The 21,424-nt window shown below is 40.7% G+C and overlaps 1 protein-coding gene across 4 annotated transcripts in view; it reads left to right on the top strand.

Annotated features, from left to right (window-relative positions):
• The window catches only part of LOC149318735 (protocadherin-15-like), a 952,040-nt gene that overhangs the window by 407,727 nt on the left and 522,889 nt on the right, over window positions 1-21,424 (top strand). Inside the window, exon 1 of one of the 4 annotated variants that reach the window (XM_089510368.1) lies at window positions 5,463-5,590. The exons of the other annotated variants lie outside the window; for them this stretch is intronic. The gene's annotated coding sequence lies outside the window, so the exon portion shown is untranslated. Of the gene's footprint in view, window positions 1-5,462; window positions 5,591-21,424 lie in introns of those variants that run through there. 4 annotated transcript variants of the gene reach the window in all.

Raw genomic sequence — 21,424 nt, 5'->3', positions numbered from 1 at the left:
CTCTTTCTGCAACTGCCTTTGTGCCTGGTACTGAAGTTGTAGCTGATGCAGTTTCTGTTCTTGGTAGTGACTCAGCTATAACTATACTACACCTGTGTTAAAAGAACTGTATTGTATACCTATTAACTACTGAGATAGGTCCATATATTTGCTGCTTTGGCATAGGCTAAAGCCTAAATTATTTAAGGCCTTGATACCTAATAGTTTATCTTTCCCTGTATATACTTGGGGATTGTCCAGATGGGCAGTGGGGTGCTGCCCCTTTTCGCCCCAGATTGGGGTCATGGCAAAAAGAAGCCACAAAAAGGGGCAGTTCCTACTCTGTCCCTCCCCCAAAGTGTGGGGCAGCTCTGTGCACATTCACACACAAGTCCTGCACAGTTGCTGCTGAATCGGCCACCTACTGAAGCTGGATGCTGGGTGAATATACACACAGGAGCTGGCTTTGGGAAGCTGTTGGTAGCCATGATCGCTGCAAGAGGGACTGAAAAGTGGGACTGCAGCAGAAGGGACTGATAGCAGAAAGGCAGTAATGGAACAGCAGAGAGATTGAGAGCCTATTGATGGGTTTTACTCACTAATGAAAAGGTTGCCTACAATATTGAATGGCATGCAAAGCAGCAATAGGACAGACATGATGTTTTGTAATAAGTAGCAGCCAAAGACATGTGTACCCTGTTAAAATTCCACTTTTCTAGCCTTACATGATAAAGTCCAGCGTATGGTGAGTTTTAAATGTCTTCTGAAAACACATCTCTTTACACAGGCTTTTTAGATTTATGGGTTTGACCATGCTCCTGCCCTTCCTCTGCACTTTGTTTTTATTTAACTTAGGTCCAAAACACACTGCAGAAATAATCCAGTTTAAGACTGCTTTGACTGTCTTGGCTCAAAGCTAGAGAATTCTGGAAACTACTTTTGTGAGACATTTAACCTTCTCTGTCAGAGAGATCTGATGCCACAATAAGCTACAGTTCCTGGGATTCCCTGGTACTGAGCCTGGGCAGATAAAGCACTTTCAAACTGGATTATTTCTGCAGTGTGTTTTGGACCTCAGTCCAGTATACAGATAGTTTTTTCATAATGCTTCCTGCACTGTCAAGACTCAGCATACTCCACAGAACAATTTGAACCAAGAATCCCACACTGGGATTCTTGTATCAAATCTCTTTTGTTTTCCTTCAGATTTCTAGGATATTTACTTAGAAAGGAACAATCAAATTTCTTCCGGAATACTAGGATTCAAGGAGTAATGTGGAGGAGTTGACTCTTGCAGGAGATATTTTGTTTCAGTTCAGTGGCTTAATGCTAGGTACTGTATGTTCTTGTCTTTTACCTTGAACAGTTTGTTCTAGTTCATGTTGGCTACTCAAGAGAGATGTAAAAGAAACATAGGATAAAAGAATGTCTGATTTGCATACACTCTCTGGGGAAATCCTGGGCTATCATGACATGGCTCTCATGCCTATCTTATCTGAATAACATGAAAGTCAGGAAAAATTCTTCTCACTCTGCCTAGGTAAATGTGTCTTTTTAATGAATCAATTTTTTTTTGTTTTAATTTTAGGACCTCCAGGATTTGAATCAACATAAAACTGAAATTGGGGCACTTAAAAGTTATCAAGAGAGGTTTTTTTCCCCCCTTTTATTTCAGACAGTATTAATTTTTAGCCTATTCTACTACATTATTTCTCTTGAGGCATGAGGATTTTTTGACCTTTTCCTAAACTTTTATCTATTCATGCATTTCTATAGAAATATTTTGGGTATTGTGCCTTTTTAAAAGGAAAACAGTCCTAAGGCTTAATTTACAGAAAAAAGAACAAGAAGTATTAAGTAGCATATCCATTTTAGACATTAAAACAAAACAAAACAAAAAACCAACAAAGCCTTGTATAATCATTATGAATGAGATATTACTTAAGACATTCCAACGTGGGCACTTTAAATTGTGACTCCAAATGTATTTGTTGACTCACTCACTGAGGTCTGACTATAGAGAATGAGGCAGTCTGCCTTTTTTAACCTCATGTTAATCTTCTCCAGTCACATGCAGGTATAAGCTCTTCAGGGATAGGGAGATAATTCAGTTTGCACTGCTCAAAGCACAGAGATTTCTGTGTTTGTTTGTTTCAAAAAAAATGTTTATATGCCCTAACCAGCTCATTCAACCACAGAAAATTCTGTTGAAAGTCATAAACATCTCTAAAACAGATCAAGCAAAGTGTTAATTATGGCGGGGTACAGACGGGCAGGGGAAGACGTCTTGGAGGTGTATTCTGCTGAATACGGAGCCTTCAGACCGCCCGCCCCGGGGGCGTGGCTCAGGTGTATGGGGCTTCCACATGGGGGGCAGTGAAGACGCCTCACCTGGGGCCGTTTCTGACCCGCAGTTTACATACCGCCGCCTCGGAGGACGCTGCAAAGAGAGAGGCAGCTTCTGCGTGGGCGGCCAAAAACGGGGCTTTTTTTTTTCTTTTGCCGGCTGGCGGATGCGCAGCTGCGCAGCTGCGGCGCTCAGCACCGGCGGCAGAAAGCCTATGTGCACATTTAAAGCGCCTAGGCCCCTTTAAACTTTTTTCCTCACCCTGCCCAAGAACAATGGTGGTCTCCTGCCAGCTGGTGATCAGCTGGTGTTGGCATCCTTGTCCGTTTGCACGTTGGTAGTGTCACCAGCATCATGGATGCCTCCTCTCCTTTGGTCCCCATGCTCTTGCTGAATCTGCAATGCACAGCCACAGCTGTTGCCGTTGCCACCGCTGTCCCCCTGCCATCTCCCATCACCTCCCTTGTACATATGTAAATATTTAAAGTTTTAGGGGGGTTTTATTGTTAGGTGAAAATGGCACAGGAATGTGTGTAGGGGTTCACTTTAAATTCCAAACTTTCCCCAATTCTAGCAGCGCATGCGTACATGTTGCTTTAGGGTTAGGGTTACGGTTACGAGCATTAAAATAGAGTGCAGCTGTGCTGCAGCTTCCACATCTTCATGGCATCTGACGCTCTAATTAGAGCCTCGGTGCAAACTGCGCATGTTCTAGGACCCCGACTCATTATGCGACGCAGCAGACACGGAGCTTTTAAATGGGCAACTTAAATTAGCGGCGTAACAATTCTGGCGTACCGGTGCAGCAGCTTATAGACGGAGATGCGCAGCTGCGCAGTATATAGAAAAGAAGCGGGGAAAAGCAGCACCTTTTTAATGCCGCTTCTTCCCGCTTGGGGCGGGCGGGCGGCGTGTTCATGGCGGCATTCAGGTAAGGGCCGTCTGAAGGCTATACCTTCATGATGTCATGAACACACCCCTTTTTGCCCGTCTGTATCCCGCCTATGTTTTTAAAAAAGGATCCGACCCATTTGCTATAGATATAATGGCACTATTTTCAAAAGCATGATCTTCTATGCTAATTCAGGATTTGGTAAATCTTAGCAAAAAAGATGATGAATGCATTTTCATAGAGTTACTCCAAGCGCAAGTAAAGATTTCTGGAAAATATTTCATATCAGTAATAGTCCCCCCTGGTAAAAATTATTTGGTCCCTTAAGCCTTTTCTTACCCTAAACATTTTATTTCAGTCACATTTCCCAGTCTCCCTTCTCCTGTGAAATATAAGTTAAGTATCCCTTCTCTGGATTTTCGAATTTCTAAATAGTTCAAAATCCAAAACTTTTGAGCTACAGCACAAGTAGCATAGTACATACCTGCACTGCACTTGGGAGGCTGGAATGGGACATGGCTGAAGAAAGACACAAGGATCTGTGAAATGGCTGGAATCCACATCTCCCGTCATTTGGCAGATCTCAATCTCTCTAGCCCCATTTTGTCTCATTATGTATATGCAACACAGGCATTCCAAAATCTGGGGGGAAATCAGAAATAGAGAACACCTCTTGTCCCAAGCATTTTGGATAAGGGAATTCAAGCTATAATGAATTTTTGACAAGTTTTCCATTTTGGGTGTGAATACGTGGATGTAGCAAGGTGGTATCTAGGACTGAACAACAGGGTTACTGTAGTCTGTAGTCACACATACACACCATCAGATTTTGAATATTAGTAAAAGTTGAACCAGAAAACTAGGAAGAGAGGGAGGCTATATTAACACAACACCCATAGTCAAAGCTATGGAAGTTTTACCACCATCACTTACATCTTGACTTTAGGACATCCTCTTTACATCTGTATATCCTGTTTGTATCATGTATCTTGCATGCTGGCTTACAATAATATGTAATTTTCCCCAGCTACATTATAATTTGTATATTTTGATGGATAATAAGATTTTAAAGAAAAAGAACCATACTTAAAACACATAATATTATGTTAATATTGTGGCAGCCAGTGATGTGATAATATTAAAACAGCACTCAGTCCAACACAACCAGAGATCACAATATAAAGGATTACATCAAGTGGAAATAATGTGCACATGGGAGGAAACCACCCACCCACCCTTTCGATACCTTGTGTGCCTTTGGGTAACAGAGGGTCTCAAGGGATTACATCTTTAAGAATCATTCACTGTATCATTTAAGCAAGACAACAAAATTAAAGAAAACAATAGATTTTGTCCAGGCAAAGATGAAGTAGCATAGGCTGCAACCCTGTATGTCTCCATGTAGTCTGATCTAAGATAGGATGAGCCATATACTTATATTCCCTGACTTCCTGAAAAGTCCCTCAATTCCCCACCCCTCCACACTCACACACAACCATTCCCTGCTCTGTGAGAGTCAAGCAGGATTGTCAGTGCCGCTGGCTTCATTCCCATAGCCAGATGTTAAATGAATACAGCAGCTCTGAGACCTCCAGAGGACCCTGTCAGTATGTGGTGCTGATGTTGCCATTTCACACCTGGATAAGGGCAGATACTTTTGCAATCCTGGCTGCTCCCCATAAAAGACAAAATGGCCATGTGGGGTTTCAAACCTGTTCAGTAAATTGCGGGTGAAGGACTTTGGGCACTATGGAAGGAGGAAAGGAACACCCCCACCCCCACAGCACTCAGTACAAACCAACACTTATGCCCCACCAGAATGCCACCTGTAGCCCAGATTGCCTAAACCCACTTACCAGTCATAGGATTTAAAAAAAAAAATCCTCCAAGGGTAGAGTGAAGGAATTTGTAAAGAACTATATTTCTTCAAGGGTAGAGAGAAGTTTCTCTTACAGGGATCAATAGGTGGGTGCAATGGGGAAATAAAATGTCATGAAATGGCCAAATCAAAAAAGAGTTTCCATGCTGCCAATACAAACTGTTAGTCTTTCACCTCAGTTCCTTTCTCTGCCTCTGCCACAGGATTACTCTTAATTGCATTATTGATATAAGGAATGCTTCTCAAAGATGTTGGTCTTTAGGACCCAGCACTGCTTAGAGGACATGTCTTGTAATCTTGTGTGATTTGCCTTTGAAAGAGAGGTGACTACCCGGCAGTCAGCTTAGAGGTCTGCTTCACCATATCTATGTGTGAACCATGGGACTACCATACTCAAGCCGTCCTTTTTCCCAGTGGAATTCTGACGAAGATCCTCCTAGTGCCAATGAATGAACCCAGCTTGCCATTGTGTCATATGCAGAAATAAATCCAGGTTGGAAATAACTTCAGTATCTAATTTTGTTGGGTTTCCCCCATTCACTGTTTTACATTTCAGGTTGTATCTTTTCTTATTTTATTGTGGCAAACTGAAACTTGATTTGAATAGCAGATTAACTGTGCTACTACTAATCATTCCACTTGTGCTTTTTGCTACTGAACAAGCAATTTTCCGTATGAGACAGAGGAAAATATTCATGTCAAATGTTCTGCGTTCAGTGTTCAGAGGTCAAAACTGGGAGCATTCATGAGTAATTTATAAATGTGCTAAACAATTGTGTGGAATATATTTGGAGGTATATGTTTACCTCATAGAGAACATTATACATTTGAGCAGGTAAAAATAGTGGATGAGGATAATGAAGATTATGGGGTGTGTAAGTGCCTTGAAGTCATCTGTTGACTTCATGAATTTCATGGGATTTACTTAGGGAAGGAATAGCCTGAGGTGGTTTTGCAAGTTCCTTCTTCTGAAATATAGCCTATAGCACTTGATATTACTTGGTGCTCTCCCAACTAAGTACTAACCAATGCTTGACCCTGCTTAGCTCCTAAGATTAGACAGTATCTGGCGTCTTTAGGACATTCAGGCCTCTTTTACTTCAAGACTTTGTTTGCACAAAATTCACAAATGGCTGTTTTTCACAGAAAAAGCATTTTCTGCACAGGAAAGAATATTTCTGTGCAGAACTATTTTTTTTCTGTTCAGAAAAGCTGTTCTTTATGCAGAAAATTCTGTAGTTTGGGATTTGTTCTTTCCGCACAGAAAGAATATTGTGCACAAATATTATTTCCTGTGCAGAATGTACAGAACAACTACATGTGAAGATTCTTATCAGACCAGGATTCTTTTTGTTAGGGTTTCTCAATAGTAAAGTATCATGTTTTTAAACTATTTTAAATGTTTTTAAACATTCTTTCTTTTCATACTTCCAACTAATGCGCACATAACACTATTATTAATAGTCACTTTTCCCCATCATATTACATCTCTGAATGCAGAGCAACAAGCAGTAGTCAGCTCACTGTTTTTATGAAAATTTTCACACCAATGCTTACCACTGATAAAGCACTGGCAAAATGTCCCTGAAGTGTGAGAGTGTGAAAGCCGGTCATGGTTCTGAAATGTCAGTGAAGCATTCCCTCACCTCTACCATCCTTGAATCGATCACAGAGCAGCCATTTCCTATTAACGGGAACTTTGTGTTAATAGTGGTGTCAAACTGCATTATTTCTATGGTGTAGATGCACTCCTAGGCACTGCTACTTAACTTTGCCACAAACTGTAGAAGTACTACAGAGGGTGGGAATATATAGCAAGAATGAAACATGAGGAGAAAGTCGAGGAAGACGCCAGTGCTTACCATGGATTAAGCACCAGTAAAGCATCCCCTCACCTCTAGTGTCCTTGAAGCATTTGCAGAGCAGCCTTTTCCTATTACTGCAACAGGAACTTTGCATTAAAAGGAAATGGTTGCTCCACGTACAATTCAAGGACAGTAGAGGTGAGGGGACGCTTCATTGACGTGTCAGAAGCTCAACCTTCTTTTACACCCTTGCACTTCACAGGTGTTTTACGGGTGTTTTACTGTGCTTAACCCATGGTAAGCATCAGTTTGTTATGGCACCAGAGGTCTCAAATAGAGAAGGCTCTGTCTGGATTATTTCTACAGTGTGGATTGCTGCAGTTTAGGATCTGGAGATCTGGGTTTGACTCCCTGCTCAGTCATGGAAATCTGCTGGGTTATCTTGGGCAAGTCACACCTTCTCAGCCTCAGAAAACCCATTGATAGGGTTGCCATAGGTCAAAAATGACTTTAAGGCACACAGCAACAACAAGGTCTAGACCCAAGTACAAACAATTTCATTGGCAGAAGTAACAGAAAAGAAACGCCTCATCAACACCAACAGGCAATTAATTATTTGGCCTGTGACTAGTATTAGTAGAGGAAATAATGTTTAGGGCTACTGTGTATACTTGACCATAAGTCAACCTCATTTATAAGTTGAGGGCAGGTTTTGGGGCCCAAATTATGGATTTTGATATGACCCATGGATAAGTCAAGGGTAAAACTTAGGGGCATGTAACAAAAAAATCTAAAGGATGAAACAAAGGAAAATAATGCCAAAGAAATAACAAAATTCCAACTGTTTGCGCTCACTCTAAAGGCTGGATGGATGAGGAAGGAGAATGAGATCAGTGCTTCTAGGACAGATAATACTCTTGCCTTTCAGCAGGGGATGGTTGCTTTTTTATAAGGGTCAAAGTGCAGTGGATAAATCGACTTAGCTCTTTTGAGGTTAATTTTTTGACTAAAATTTCTAGACTTATACATGAGTATGTACAGTGAGCCCTTGGTATCAACAGGGGATCCATTCTAGACCCCCTCCGGACACCAAAATCTGCAGCTGCTCAAGCCCCATTGTCTTTAATGGCAGCATGGCCTTGCAGCTGCATCACCATTACAAAAAAATGGGACTAAAGTCCCTCGCCCTCTCTACCCTTCTCCCTCCTTCTTCCCTCCTTCCCACCCTTCCTCATCTGGGCTCCAAAACCCAAGGCCTGGCTCCAGCCAACAAGGCTCCAGGGCAGTGATGGTGAACCCATGGCATGCGTGCCAGAAGTGGCACTCAGAGCCCTCTCTGTGGGCACATACAGCTTAGCACAGAGTTTGCCAGAGTTTGTTACTAGAAAGCCAGAGGGACACGGCACTTAGCAATAAATAAGTGGGTCTTGGGTTGCAGTTTGGGCACTTGGCCTCGAAAAGGTTCACCATCACTGCTCCAGGGAGTCGGGACTTGGGTTTCGGAGCCCATAGGCTCCGTCATGGATGCTAGGCCTGGGGACGGGGCTCCGAGATTCAAGCCTCAGCCCCAACCCCAGCCCTGGTCATGGATGACTGGGTGGCAGAATGGATGGCCAAGCTGGAGCAAAGAGGAAAAAAGGAAGCAAGTAAGGAAGGAGGGAGAGGAGGGAGAGGAGGAGGAGGGAGGGAGGGAGGGAGGGAGGGAGGGAGGGAAGGGTGAAGGAAGAGGGTAGAGGGGGTGAGGGACTTTTGTCCCCAATGGCAGTGTGACTGTGTCCTTATCGTCATTGGGGACAATATGGGCTTGCCATCCACAGATGCTCAAATCCATGGATAGGAAGAAGGAGGGCCCGCTGTATCTTATTGGGAAAACAAACTGACAGAAATAACTTTAGTTCTACTTTCCACGTGCATTATTCCCTCCCCACAGAGGTGAATGGGTGTGAACCTAAGCAGCTTTTACAGCAATATTCACAACTGCATGTAAAATGTAGCTGATTGTTTGAATCAATTTAGAGCACTGTAACTTTATAATGCATGAGAGAGATGTGGTCTATAAAAGGCAGTGTATTAGTGCCAATTCAATTAGTGGTTGTTTTGTTTCAGTACCAAAGAATTATTCTAATAAAATGATGATATTCAGACTACCAGGGTATCGAAATAATTCTTCCAAAAATACGTAGAATTTGTTTAACACTGGACAGAGGAGGATGTTGGGAGAGCAACCTCTCTTGCTTAGAAGCTAACTTAAAATTGTAAATGCAACAGAATGTCTTCTTTTTTAAATAGTGAGTTAATACTGCCCCAGATTCATGACAATGGGATTTAGATAAAGCCCTCATGGTGAACAGATGGACTGATTGCAGAGCTCTGTTCAATACATCCCACCCTTGCATTTTAAATTGTAATCAGGTTTCCTTACACCCTGCCTCTCAGCAACAATAACAACTAAAGAAGCACCAACGGAGCGCCTTCAGATATGAGCCTTTCTGCAATGCCCTTATGCAGATAGGGCTTATTTTTTGCCACATACTGTTTGCAAAATCATACCGCATGGAGCTGATCACAACAGGGATTTTGCTCATATTTCTGCTGCTGTGCCCAGTGGAAAGTTGTGTTCTTTTTATGAATCCCCAGGTATTACCATAATTACCCTGTTGGTGGTTTTTTTTAAATCACTTTTCCAGAGATTTCTAACAACCAGGAAACTTAATGCTAGGCTCACTGCATCATAACTGAAAGTTCATGGATTTAAACTTGTAGCCGGGCTTTCCTCAACTGTGTGCCCTTAAAATGTCTTGTACTACAACTCCCATAACATCCACCCAATATATTCAGAGTAGGGAAAGTGCAAATTGCAGTTTAACACGTCTAGAGAATGCCAAGTTGGACGAACTACATATATAGCTATTTTCTAGCAATTCTATAATGTGTTTGCCAGTGTTTATTTTCTGAAAGAAAGCCTTCACTGATGGACAGATCTTCCTAAATGAATGACACTAAAGGTCTTTCATTTGGTGTCCAGAACTGTATTGTTTGGTCATCATGTAACAGGTTTCTGGTATGCCTCACATTTGACCTTTTCTGTTGTCATTTGAATTTTACTTCAGTATCTTATCTCATTTGTATACAATGACTTGGTTTCATCTGAAATCTTTTGAGAGAACGAGCTGGTTGGGTATTGCCAGATGTCATTTGTGATCTGTTGGCAAATCACAGTAAATGTATTACAACCAAGTTGGCACCTTTGCAGTGATGGCCCAAAAGATCCACTGATCATTGGTAATGGTATCAGCAGTGGATTGCAGACATAGAGCTAGAGCAGATGGGTGGAAAGGAGTGGCATGAGGCTCCTTTGGCCATAAGCAGCCTGGGACTGCAGCTACTGCATGGCTGACCCCCACAGTGAGCTGCTGCTGCAGGATCCTGGCTTCTTTTTGCTCCAATCCAAAGAACTGGAGCATTGCATTGGGGCATCTTCAGACTGCTTGGGGGCATGAATCATGTAAACACCATGTCCCGAAGTGACCGGAAGCTGCTTTATTTGGCCTGTCTCTTCTGGGCCATAATCATTTATTAAAGCGCTTGTCTACACTGACCAAAAAAATCAGGCTCACCCAGTATCTGCTATGATTTGTTTACATGATGGACAGCCTGATTCACAGTGAATCCACCTCTTCTGACCCTTACTCTGCTTTTCAAAACATCCCCAGTTATTCAGTTTATTGTTTTTTCCAGGCAAATTCAGAGTTTCCTGAATGCAGAAAGCAGGGATCAGGCTGGGCTTGGGTGGATGACAAATGTCACCATCATTAAAGGGCCAGTGCGTCCTGCCATGCATCCTCCAGCCAAGCCCAGGTACTAGTTGGGAAGGGAAAAAGTATTTCCCCCTAGTGCTCTGACTCTTCCATTTCCAACACTGGCAAGCAACCCGTGGGTAACACATCCTGTCAACACTTTACTTGCTTATTGAAGTCAGAACAGGGTGCCCAGCCTTGTGATCAATGAGCAGAGGGTCACTCTATCCCCCTCTTCATTGATCACATGGCTGATCACATTCTGGCCTTATCAGGAGTGACATGACCAGCAAGGCTCTTCTGCCAGGGAGCTGCTTTTATGTCCACTAAGATAGCAGTGGTGGCCCCAAAGAGAGCAGGGCACTTTTCCCTTGGCTTGCAATAGCCATTGTAGCATTCAACAGCATCAACCAGAATCTAAGAATACCATGAGATCAATGAGAACATTGTAAGATGACACCATTTCTATTTTCCCAACTTTTTAAAAAAAATGTTCATAAATGTTAGCACCGTTAGCCAGCATGGTTGTACCATTCAACATTTTCTCTTCTGTACCTCTTGAGAAACAGATCAGGCATATGGGAAAACAGAAATGGTAGCACTTCTACTTCCAGTTATGAATGAAAGGAGGGAAGTGTTAACAGTTCTGAGACTATTATATGCACAAAATAGTAGTGCATTTCTGGTGAGTTGAGTGTTATTATTTGGAGCATGGGGAAAGAAGGAGAAGATAGGAACAGCCACTATGCTGTTCTTTGTAGTGATACTTCAGATGATAGTTAGAATTAACTATAGTGAGAGACAATAAGTTTTAGTAGTTTTCCATATAGAGTAAATAGCTGGTTTTCCTTCTTCAAAGCTGGGGTATCTCCTTTGGGCAAACTGCAGAATACCTCCAAAAGTTAATTGAAGCATTTTCTGAAAATGACAAATCTCCCTTTGTACCCTCATGAGAATATCAATTCTTTTTCATGATGGGAGTGAAAATGAGAGGAGACATTACTACCATGAGTCTCAGTACTTCATATAAAGCTCAAATGGACTGGAAAGGCAATGCTGTGCCTGTTTTGAGTGACCAACCAAAACACATCCCTAAACCCCTTTCCGCCATATAAAGAACACTGGAACGTGAAAGGTTCAGATACAGTTCTGAAGGCTGGCCTTTGAAATTAGAACAAAATGGAGAATGAAAATGGTTTCCACACACATTCCTTTTTTTCAACAGGGCTGTCCACCCTTCCCCTCTCCATGAAAGACAAGCACCATACTGTCCAGCAGATGGAACATGTGTTCAAAGCAGGCTCACTCATATTGTAAGGCATCTGATGAAGTGGAATGTATCAATAAAAGCTGATGCTAGAATTCTCCTTTTCTCCAATTAGTCTCAAAGTTGCTACTTGATTCCTGTATGATTTATTTGAAATAAATTCAAGTACATAGGCTTTCTTCCATGTTTAAAAAAGTCCCTCTGTGTGAACTCAGTCAATAATTTAATTTATATCCTTCCTTTCTCCCAGAAATGGAACTCAAGGCAGCTTATAGAATAAAAGAAATAGAAGTAAACATGCATATAGCTAAAAACACAAAATCCATCATTTTGTTTATGTCCCACCTGAAAGGGCCTTGTCTTCAGTCTTTAAAGATTTTATAAAAAATATTGTTGATGAGGGAATTTTGTGTGTCATATTCTCCTTCCATAAAGGGAAGGCTCTTCTGACATTATAGAGATGGCCCTCTGTATCAGTGGATTCATCCATGGATTCAACATCCACAGCTTGAAAATATTGGAGAAATATATAAATTCCAAAAAACAAAAAACAAAAACCTTAATTTTGCCATTTTATTTAAGGGATGAGATTTTGCCATACCATTGTATGTAATAGGACCTAAGCATCCACAGGTTTTGGTACTGGTGGGGTATCCTGGAACCAAACACTAGTGGATACCAAGGGCCCACTGCAATATATTTTAGAGTCATCTAGATTAACCCAGATAACAAATTTCAGCTGTACAGTAACTATGTATCACACAAGAAAGGAAAATTGTTCTGTAAAATTTCTAAAGTAGATAGTTCAAGGAAAATTTAATCCAGTTCTTCTGTGTTGACAGGATTTGGAATAAAATGATTTAAGAAAGACCTTCTGTGATGGAATTCCTATCCAGGTTGACTCCACAGATCTAACCCTTGAGCTCCAGTCATCCTTTTACCACTAAGATCCTGCCCTGGATCTGGTCCTTGGGCCTCGGGCCTCAAGGTAACCACTATACTGAATAACTGGATGTGTTGTTCATTTGGTTCATTGTGGTAAAACATGACCAGTCCTCCTTGTTCACGTAAAACATCCAAACAGAGATGTAGAAAATAAAAAAGAATAAAGATTTATTTTAAGAAATAAAACAAACATCTAACCTCACACTGGTTTCACACACTAAACTGTAATACCTCAGTTTCAAACTAAGAACATTTCTCCTTGCACTCTTTCCACAGTCTCAGCTTCTAAAAACCTTCTACAGAACTCCTCCATTCCTCTCTTCCTAGCTGACACTATCCAGTTGTGTTCCTAACTCTACATCAAGCCTTGGAGTTTCTGTTTTCTTGAATTCTTGACCACTAGACTGGTTATGTCTAATGGCCTCTTATCTCATCTCTTTTCAGATTTGGATAAGTAGCTTTGTGGCACAACCTCTGCCGTAGCCAGGACTTTCCTTCCTTCATTTTCTTGGATTACCTGTGCAAGCCCTGGACTGGATTGACCTCTCTGTAGCTTCCATTAGGTGAACTTGTCCCTTTGAACCCCTGATACAGTTAGACATAAGACAAACTGACCCTATCTAACAGGCTGTACAGACTGATCATAAATGCCGGCATGGAGAAGGAGTGGAGGCGTGACGTTCACACAACGCACACCCCAACTTTGTCCCTATGCTGCCGTGATGCTGTGCACCACACCACTTGTGGGCGGCATCACGGTGCTCTTCTGGTGCTGCATCCAGATGACACAGCACAAAGGAGTGTTGAAAAGCCATGGCTCCCTTTCTGGGGTGCAGAAAGGACCTGCTTTTTGTGGCTCCTTTTTTGCACGGCAGAAAGGCCAGATCAGGGCCATGGCATGCGGTTGCCACAGCCCTGATCTAATGAAGAAAGAGGTGGCTGCAGGCTGCCCCTTTGGGGTGGTCTGCATAGCCTCTAAGTGTTTGACAATAAGTCTCCATGTTATATCCTTTCCCCATTATCCCCAAAATCCTGTGAGCTGATTGGCTGGCTGGCCCTACCCAAACCTGCCCCACTTCTCACAGCATGCCTTAGATTTTAAAATGTACAGGACCAGACAACTCTCATAACCTTCTTGCAAACTTTCCTCCTACTCCTCTAATGCTTCCTTGTAAGCATAAATTGATTTTAGAAAAGGTTTCTCAGCTGAGTGGCATATTCCCACTAAATTTCACAGTGGCTGGTCTAGCTTGATCCTGCATCCCTACAGAGAGCAAATGTGATTGGATGAATAATGTCTTGTACATCTACTGGAAATTTCTGAGCACAAATTTTAGTACAAATTTCTGTATGATAAATGGGCCTTCTGGGTGGTCTTGAGAGAAATTTCTATCAGGCTTTTTAACTTCTAAATTGCAAGGGTAGAACTATGTTAAATAATAATCCTTTAAAAATGGATCTTCAAAGTGGACATTTCAGAAGCCCTATGTTCTAAAGATGTGGCTTTCTGCTTAAGAAGAGGACTGTTGGAAACACTGTAAAGCTGAGTATTTCACATGAGAGACCTTTACTGCATCTCCAGTGTTTTCTTGGATGCCTCTTATTTTAAGTAAACTAACCACACATCTTATTGTACTACCACAGTTTAGCATATTTCTCCTCATCCTTTCTGGAAAACAAAATGAAAATAACTACACTTGTAGAATCACTATAATATTCAGTGTGCTTTCTGATTCCAAAAGGAGAACTTTTCAACAGTGTGCACAGAAATAGCCTCAGCGAACATGCACTGATCAGTAGGTACAGACAACTGCCTCCAAGGATTATGCTTTCCCGTGCCAAATTACTCAAACACAGCTTTTCTTCGTTTCCAAGTTTTTAGCTTTCTGTTCCTAAAACTGGAAGATCAACTTAGTATTCAGTTCTTCTGACAGCTGTTGGAATCCAACATGAGTTGACCTAGCAGCTTTGATGGTAAGTTAATGGGACCCCTAAGAATGGCAACATTCAACCTCTTGTAAGCATACAGGGTCTTAATCTCTGCTAATAAATTAATAACCGTGGTGTTTCATCCTGGACTGACAGTAGTAGTGCCAAGATTTCAGTCTATGTGGCATCTGTTGATCCTTCAAAAGTGGGCTCCAGAAATGTTTATAAAACAGAATGTTTTTCAGTGTCTCTTTTCATCCATATATAGGTTTATTCAGGTTCTTGTAGAGTTTATGGTGCTCTTTATTCAAATCTAGACAGCATTCTCCTTAGGTCTAATTTCAGAAATAAAAGAAGAAGAAGGCATGCCTGGCTTAGAGACCATTGCTTCTCCTTTCATCTAGTTGAGACTCTTATCCTCTGATGTGGTGATGAGAAATGTTGGATTTTTGACAAAATTACATAGTTGATGATAACTTTTGAGACTTTGCCCAGAGTTTTCAAGCTCTGAACTTCTATAGCCAGGTAAACTAATGATTAGAAAGAGCAATTGGTCTGGATCCCACATGGCATTATCAGAGCTTATTTGTGCCTTTCAGTGTGAGATGTCACTGTTCTGTGTCTGGAAAAGCCAGACCCTTTTTTTAATTCTCTACCCGCCACAAAAAATGGCTGTGGAGTGAAGACTGCAGCTGCTAAAATGCAGAGAGGGAGATTTTGGTCAGACGGTTAGGCCAGTAAAGAATTACAGCCTCCACAACAGAAGGCTTGAGATGACATTATTCCAACATACTCCATCATAAGTCATATTTTTCTATTGAAATATTATTTTCCATGCAGAAAGTGCAGAGAAAATGCTATTATCTGCACAAAACAACCACATGTAAATTCTGTGGAGAATATGTCATGAACTGCAAAGATTCTTGTAAGTCTAGGATTCTTCTTGTCAGAAACATGTTTTTTTTCAACCATTTTCCAAATATTTTCAAATATTCATCTCATCCCTAATTATTTGTGTTCTTTTAATTGACTTAGTTTTGCAATATCTTATTTATTTTGTCATTGCTTTCACAATCGTCAGATTATTTACTGCATCAGTTATTTGTTGTTACAACTGCCTACCATTTGACCTTCCCACTGTAAAAATGGCGGGCCCTGACAAGAATAGAATGGGAAGTAGATCAACATTTGCAACTTCAATAAGGCAAATGTATGTGAAATAGGCACTGCTGAAGCTTTATGCAATGCTTCTTTCTTTTCCTTTTTAGAGATAGAGGTACTGCATTGTAATCCTACAAGACAAGTTATAATATTGCCCTAATCTCTTATAGCATTGCTCTGTTTAACTTTTGACAGTGATATGGAAGCTTAGCATGACCCTTTCTTCAAGTAGCTTTTGATGTCATACAACCCAAAGTGAAATATAAGATTCAATTTTGGATATGATTGAGGAAAAGAAAGAGGGAACATGTCATCCCCCTTCAGCACTCATATCATGACTGAAGTTGTCCCTGAAAACCTACATGTTGTGGAAAACAAAGAGCTACTGTCAAAAAAAATCTTCCTATCCTCTCTCTTTCCTCACACTTGCTTTAAGTTTGACAAAATTGTACTTGAAATATGCAGGGTATGACTCTTAAATAATTATGTAGTAGCTATGAAGACCACAATAGTAAATTCACTTTCATTGGCCAAAATATTTTTAACTGTGGATATAAATATAGTAGAGCTGCCTTCTACTTTTGATCTTCCTCTCTTTCTGCTGCCTTCTACTTTTCCTAGGATCATTGATTTTTCTAATTAGCCTTCTCTTCTCATGTTATGTCCAAAGCACAACAACTTCAATTTAGTCATCCTGGCTTCCAGGAAGAGTTTGGGCTTGATATGTTCAAAGAACCATTTGTTTGTCATTTTGGTCATCCACACTATCCTCAGCACTCTTCTCCAGCACCCACAGCTCAAATGAAGTGATTTTCTTTCTGCCTGCTTTCTTTATTGTCCAGCCATCATATCCATACATGATGAAGCCGAATATGATGGCTCGGACAATCCTTACTTTAGTATTCAGTGTTATGTCTTTGCACTTTTGTATCTTGTCTAGTTCCTTCTTAGCTGCCCTTCCCATTCCTAATCTTCTTCTGATTTCTTGGCTGCAGGCTCCACTCTGACCCAAGGTATGGTAATTCTTTGACTATTTCTGTTCTTTCATTATTTAGGATGAATTCATGTAGTTCTTCCATGGTCCTTATTTTTGTTTTCTTAATATTACGCATTAAGCTACCTGAGTATTTTCTTCTTTGCCTTTCTTTAGTAATTGTTCCAGGTCTTGTTTTCTGCTAGTAGTATGGTGTCATCTGCATAACTAAGTTGTTGATGTTTTCTCCTCCAATTGTCGCTCCTCTTTCTTCTGAGTCTAAGCCTGCTCTGCGCTTGATAGTTTCTGCATACATGCTGAACAAATATGATGATAGAATGGATCCTAGCCGGACTCCTTTACTCATTGGGAATTATTCTGTTTCTCCATATTCAGTTCTGACTGCAGGCTCTTGTCCTGAGTACAGGTTACACATCAAGATAATAAGGTGTGGCCCTCCCATTTCTCTAAGAGTAAGCCACAGCTTTTCCTGATCTCTGTATTCTAATGTTTTGCTGTAGTTGATAAAGTACATGCTGATTTTCTTCTGAAATTCTCTTCTGTGCTCCATTACCTAACTTATGTTTACTATGTGATCCCTAGTACCACTTCTTTTCCTGAAACCAATTTGCACCTCTGGGATCCCTCAGTCCATATATGCTAGGAATCTATTATGCAGAATTTACAGCATTATTTTGCTTGCATGAAAAATTAGTGCAATGGTTTAGTAATTACTGCAGTCTTTTGTGTCTCCTGTTTTGTGAGCACAGGATTATATATTGATCTCTTCCAATCTGTGGGCCACTGTTTTGTTTTCCATATTTGTTTGCATATTTTAATTAGAACTGAACATCATTCTGTTCTTGCGGATTGTTGCAGTTCTATTCGTATGTCATCTGTATTATGCTCCTTTTCTGATCATATAAACAAATTACATAAAACAACTTACAAAAGGACAAATAAAAATATATGCATAGAAATGGAACAACACTCAGCCAATTAGAACTCAACCAAACATTCATTTGTGAGGGATGTCTCATTAAAAAGATATTTTCCTGCTGACAGAAGGACAAGAGTGAAGGTAGCAGACTACTCAAGGGATATAAAGAATGTGAAGTCGAAGGCTTTCATGGCCGGCATCCATAGAGTTCTGTGTGTGTGTGTGTGTGTGTGTGTGTGTGTGTTTCGGGCTATGTGGCCATGTTATTCCTGACTTTTTGCCAGCATAGATGCTGGCTAAACATCGGGCCACATAGCCCGAAAAACCCACAAAAGATATAAAGAATATTTGCAAATTTCATTATCTTCTACATATCAAAAAATGTCACTCTGGCCCATTCTAGATGGGCTTTTGCCCTGCCCCCAGTACGTACTAGGGGTTGGCTGAGGACGCAGCGTCCAATCAGGCCTCACCCCTAGTACGTACTGGGGACGTCAAAATGGCGGCACCCTATACAGATGGGCGCCGCTATTTTGACATGACAGATGCTTAGTGTCCGCATGTCATGGCACGGATGTGACACTGCAAGTGTGCCATTGGCCCTTGTGGCATCACAACTGCACCGCAAGAAGAACCCGCTTTTTGCAGGTTCTTTTTGCTGTGCGGGGGAGTCACACAGTTTATTCGCTGCGGCTCCCTTGTGCAGCAAACACAGGCGCCGGCAGAGCACTCTTTTTGGGTGCTCTGTAAGATGCCTCTGTTAGATTTTTCACTTCTGAGTATAATAAAAAAAGACTAATTTATTTGCTTCTTTTCCTATTTTTTTGCACAAGATATGCATTTTTGCACAAAATTACTAAGTTTTCTGCAATGAGCCTTCATAAAAAGCATTGAACAGAAATTCAAAAATGAAAAAAGAAAGTCAAAAAATAAGCAAAATCTTTGTAATCTTGCCCAGTGGGAAACCATGTGTCCAGGGCTGGCATTATCAGCTGTGTACCCTCAAAATGCAGCTTTCATTTAATCAGTTACAAATCTATATACACTAAGGCCTATTCTACATTCTACTGTAAAAAGCCTAATCTTCATAAGCTTGCTCATGTTTTGTGCAGGCATATGAAAGAAGAATGAATCAGGACAAAGACTGGGAAAGTTAAGATCTGCTTCAAGATTCCCAGATTATAAATACAGCATTTCTAATTATATTTCCAACTGAGTAACAACTGTTGTTATAATGTGCTGGAAGAACATAGTACAGTTATTCCAGAGATTTGAAGACAATAGGAATTAAATAATATTTCAAAATATTTTTAAAAATTGTTGAAAAACATGTGTCAGGAAACCCTGAAGAGAAGAATCTTGGACTGACAAATATATTTACAATTCAGGACTTATACAAAATGTGTACTTAGTTGTTTTGCAGAGACAACATTGTTTTCTGCGCATGAAACAATTCAGAAACTTGGTTGTTGTATGCCTTCAAGTTGTTTCCAACTTGACCCTATGGCAGACCTATCATGGGGTTTCTTGCCATGATTTGTTCAGAGGGTTTTCTTTGCTTTCCTCTGAGGCTGAGAACGTGTGACTTGCCCAAGGTGACCCGGTGGGTTTCCATGGCCATGGGCAAAGGGCCTGGGACAAAAGGCCCAAGCACCTACCTATTTGTCCCCCCTCAAGGACAAGTGATGCAGCAAAGGCCTAAAGTGACCCAAAATGCAGGGCTACCTGCTCATTTGAATGGTCTGGTACAGAATGGCCAACAACCACGCACATGGTCATTTATAGGTCTTTTGAAGTTTGACTAGATTTCATATGAGATCTGGCAATAAATTCACATGAAATATCTCCCCAAGTCTCACAATGACACATTGTCAGTGCAAGACTGGCCAGTAATGGACTGTGGGTCCCAGCAGAGTCTTGGTGCCAGACCAAGGGACTCACCATAAAGCCACCCTCTGAAAGGCACTGGGGCCTCAAATTCTCCAGAATTGAAAGTGGTGGCAGAGAATGAGATTTTGTGTGCTATTAGTAATCTTGTCTCTGTTTTTTCAGCTCACTTGTCATAGGATAACCATTGGCATGTGTTGTTTTCAGCCTGGAAATTGGAAAACAGACAGTCAAACAATGCAATTCAAATAGCTTAAAGTATTTAATATTAACTATTCATGAAATTGCCAAGTGCCATTCAGCAAGACCTAGACTGCAGTCATTGGTGCCATTCTTTTTGGCCTGTTTTATCAGAATAACAGCATTCGTTTCAGGGCTGTTAGGATGATTGCTATCTGAAGTGTTTTGAATATATGAATTGTGCTACAAATTAGAATAGTATTGTTATCTCTTGAAAGACCCATAGTGAAGTATACTCACAGGTTGTTATGATTCTTTAAAGCAAACCTCATAATATGTTAAATAAAATAATGATCTACTTTAAACTATGTTTTTCCTATTTTTTAAAAAATCTACTTTTAGAATGAATGAAAGAGTCCTTTCCCTAGTTCACATTATTTATAATGGCTTATATTTGCTGTAGATACTGTAATGTTACATTCTTTTCTCATGAATATCTTATGGTTTTAGGTGCGGGGCAGGCATTTTCTGTCTTGACTATTGCAAGACAATGCCAACTTTTAATCTTCATTGAATTTGGCCCATTATGCTGTCTTGAAACTTTATGATATTTTAGAACATTAATGAAAAATTCCTTAAATGCACAATAGATGGCTGCTATATAGAGTGGGCCCTTGGTATCCCCTGGGGTTTAGTTCCAGGACCCCCTGTGCATACCAAAAGCTGTGGATGTCCAAGTCCCATTAAATACAATGGCATAATTAAATGGTGTCCCTTGTATAAAATAACCCCAGTGTGGTGTAGTGCTTTGAGTGTTGAACTACAACTCTGGAGACCAGGGTTTGAATCCCTGATTGGCCATGGAAACCCACTGAGTGACCTTGGGCAAGTCACATTCTCTCAGCCTCAGAGGATGGCAATGGCAAACCTCCTCTACCGAAACTTGCCAAGAAAACCAGGTGATCAGTTCACTTTAGAGTCACTACAAGTCAAAAATTACTTGAAGACAAAACAACAAAAAGATAAAATAGCAAAATTAAGGTTTGCTTTTTGGAATTTATACATTTTTAAAAACATTTTCAAGATGTGGATGATTGAATCTGTGGATAAAAAAATCTGTGGATATGGTGGGATGACTATATATGCAAAATGAACATTGGTGGCCGAGATGAGTAGTGACTGATGAGGATTTTGTTTGTTTGTTTCTTTCAGCATATTGGTACATTATTTTAGTATTACAGCATTTTATAGTGTTGTGTTGTATCATTCATTTTTGACTGCATATGTTCTAAAGCACTTTTCCCCTTTGGTGAAAAGGGTATTATAAATAAAAGTTGTCGTGTTAAATTCTAAGTATATCGTGGCATCTTAGACAGAAACGTTGCTACAGTTTGCTCAACGTGACAAAACCAAGGTAGGGGGGAAAACTGCATTAAAGGAAAA

Source organism: Sceloporus occidentalis, unplaced genomic scaffold (genome assembly GCF_023333645.1).
Source record: "Sceloporus occidentalis isolate IW3139 unplaced genomic scaffold, rSceOcc1.0.p SCAF_2, whole genome shotgun sequence".
Lineage (NCBI taxonomy): Eukaryota > Metazoa > Chordata > Lepidosauria > Squamata > Phrynosomatidae > Sceloporus > Sceloporus occidentalis.
The sequence above is the reverse complement of the archived record's forward strand: the minus strand, read 5'-3'. Positions and strand labels throughout refer to the sequence as shown.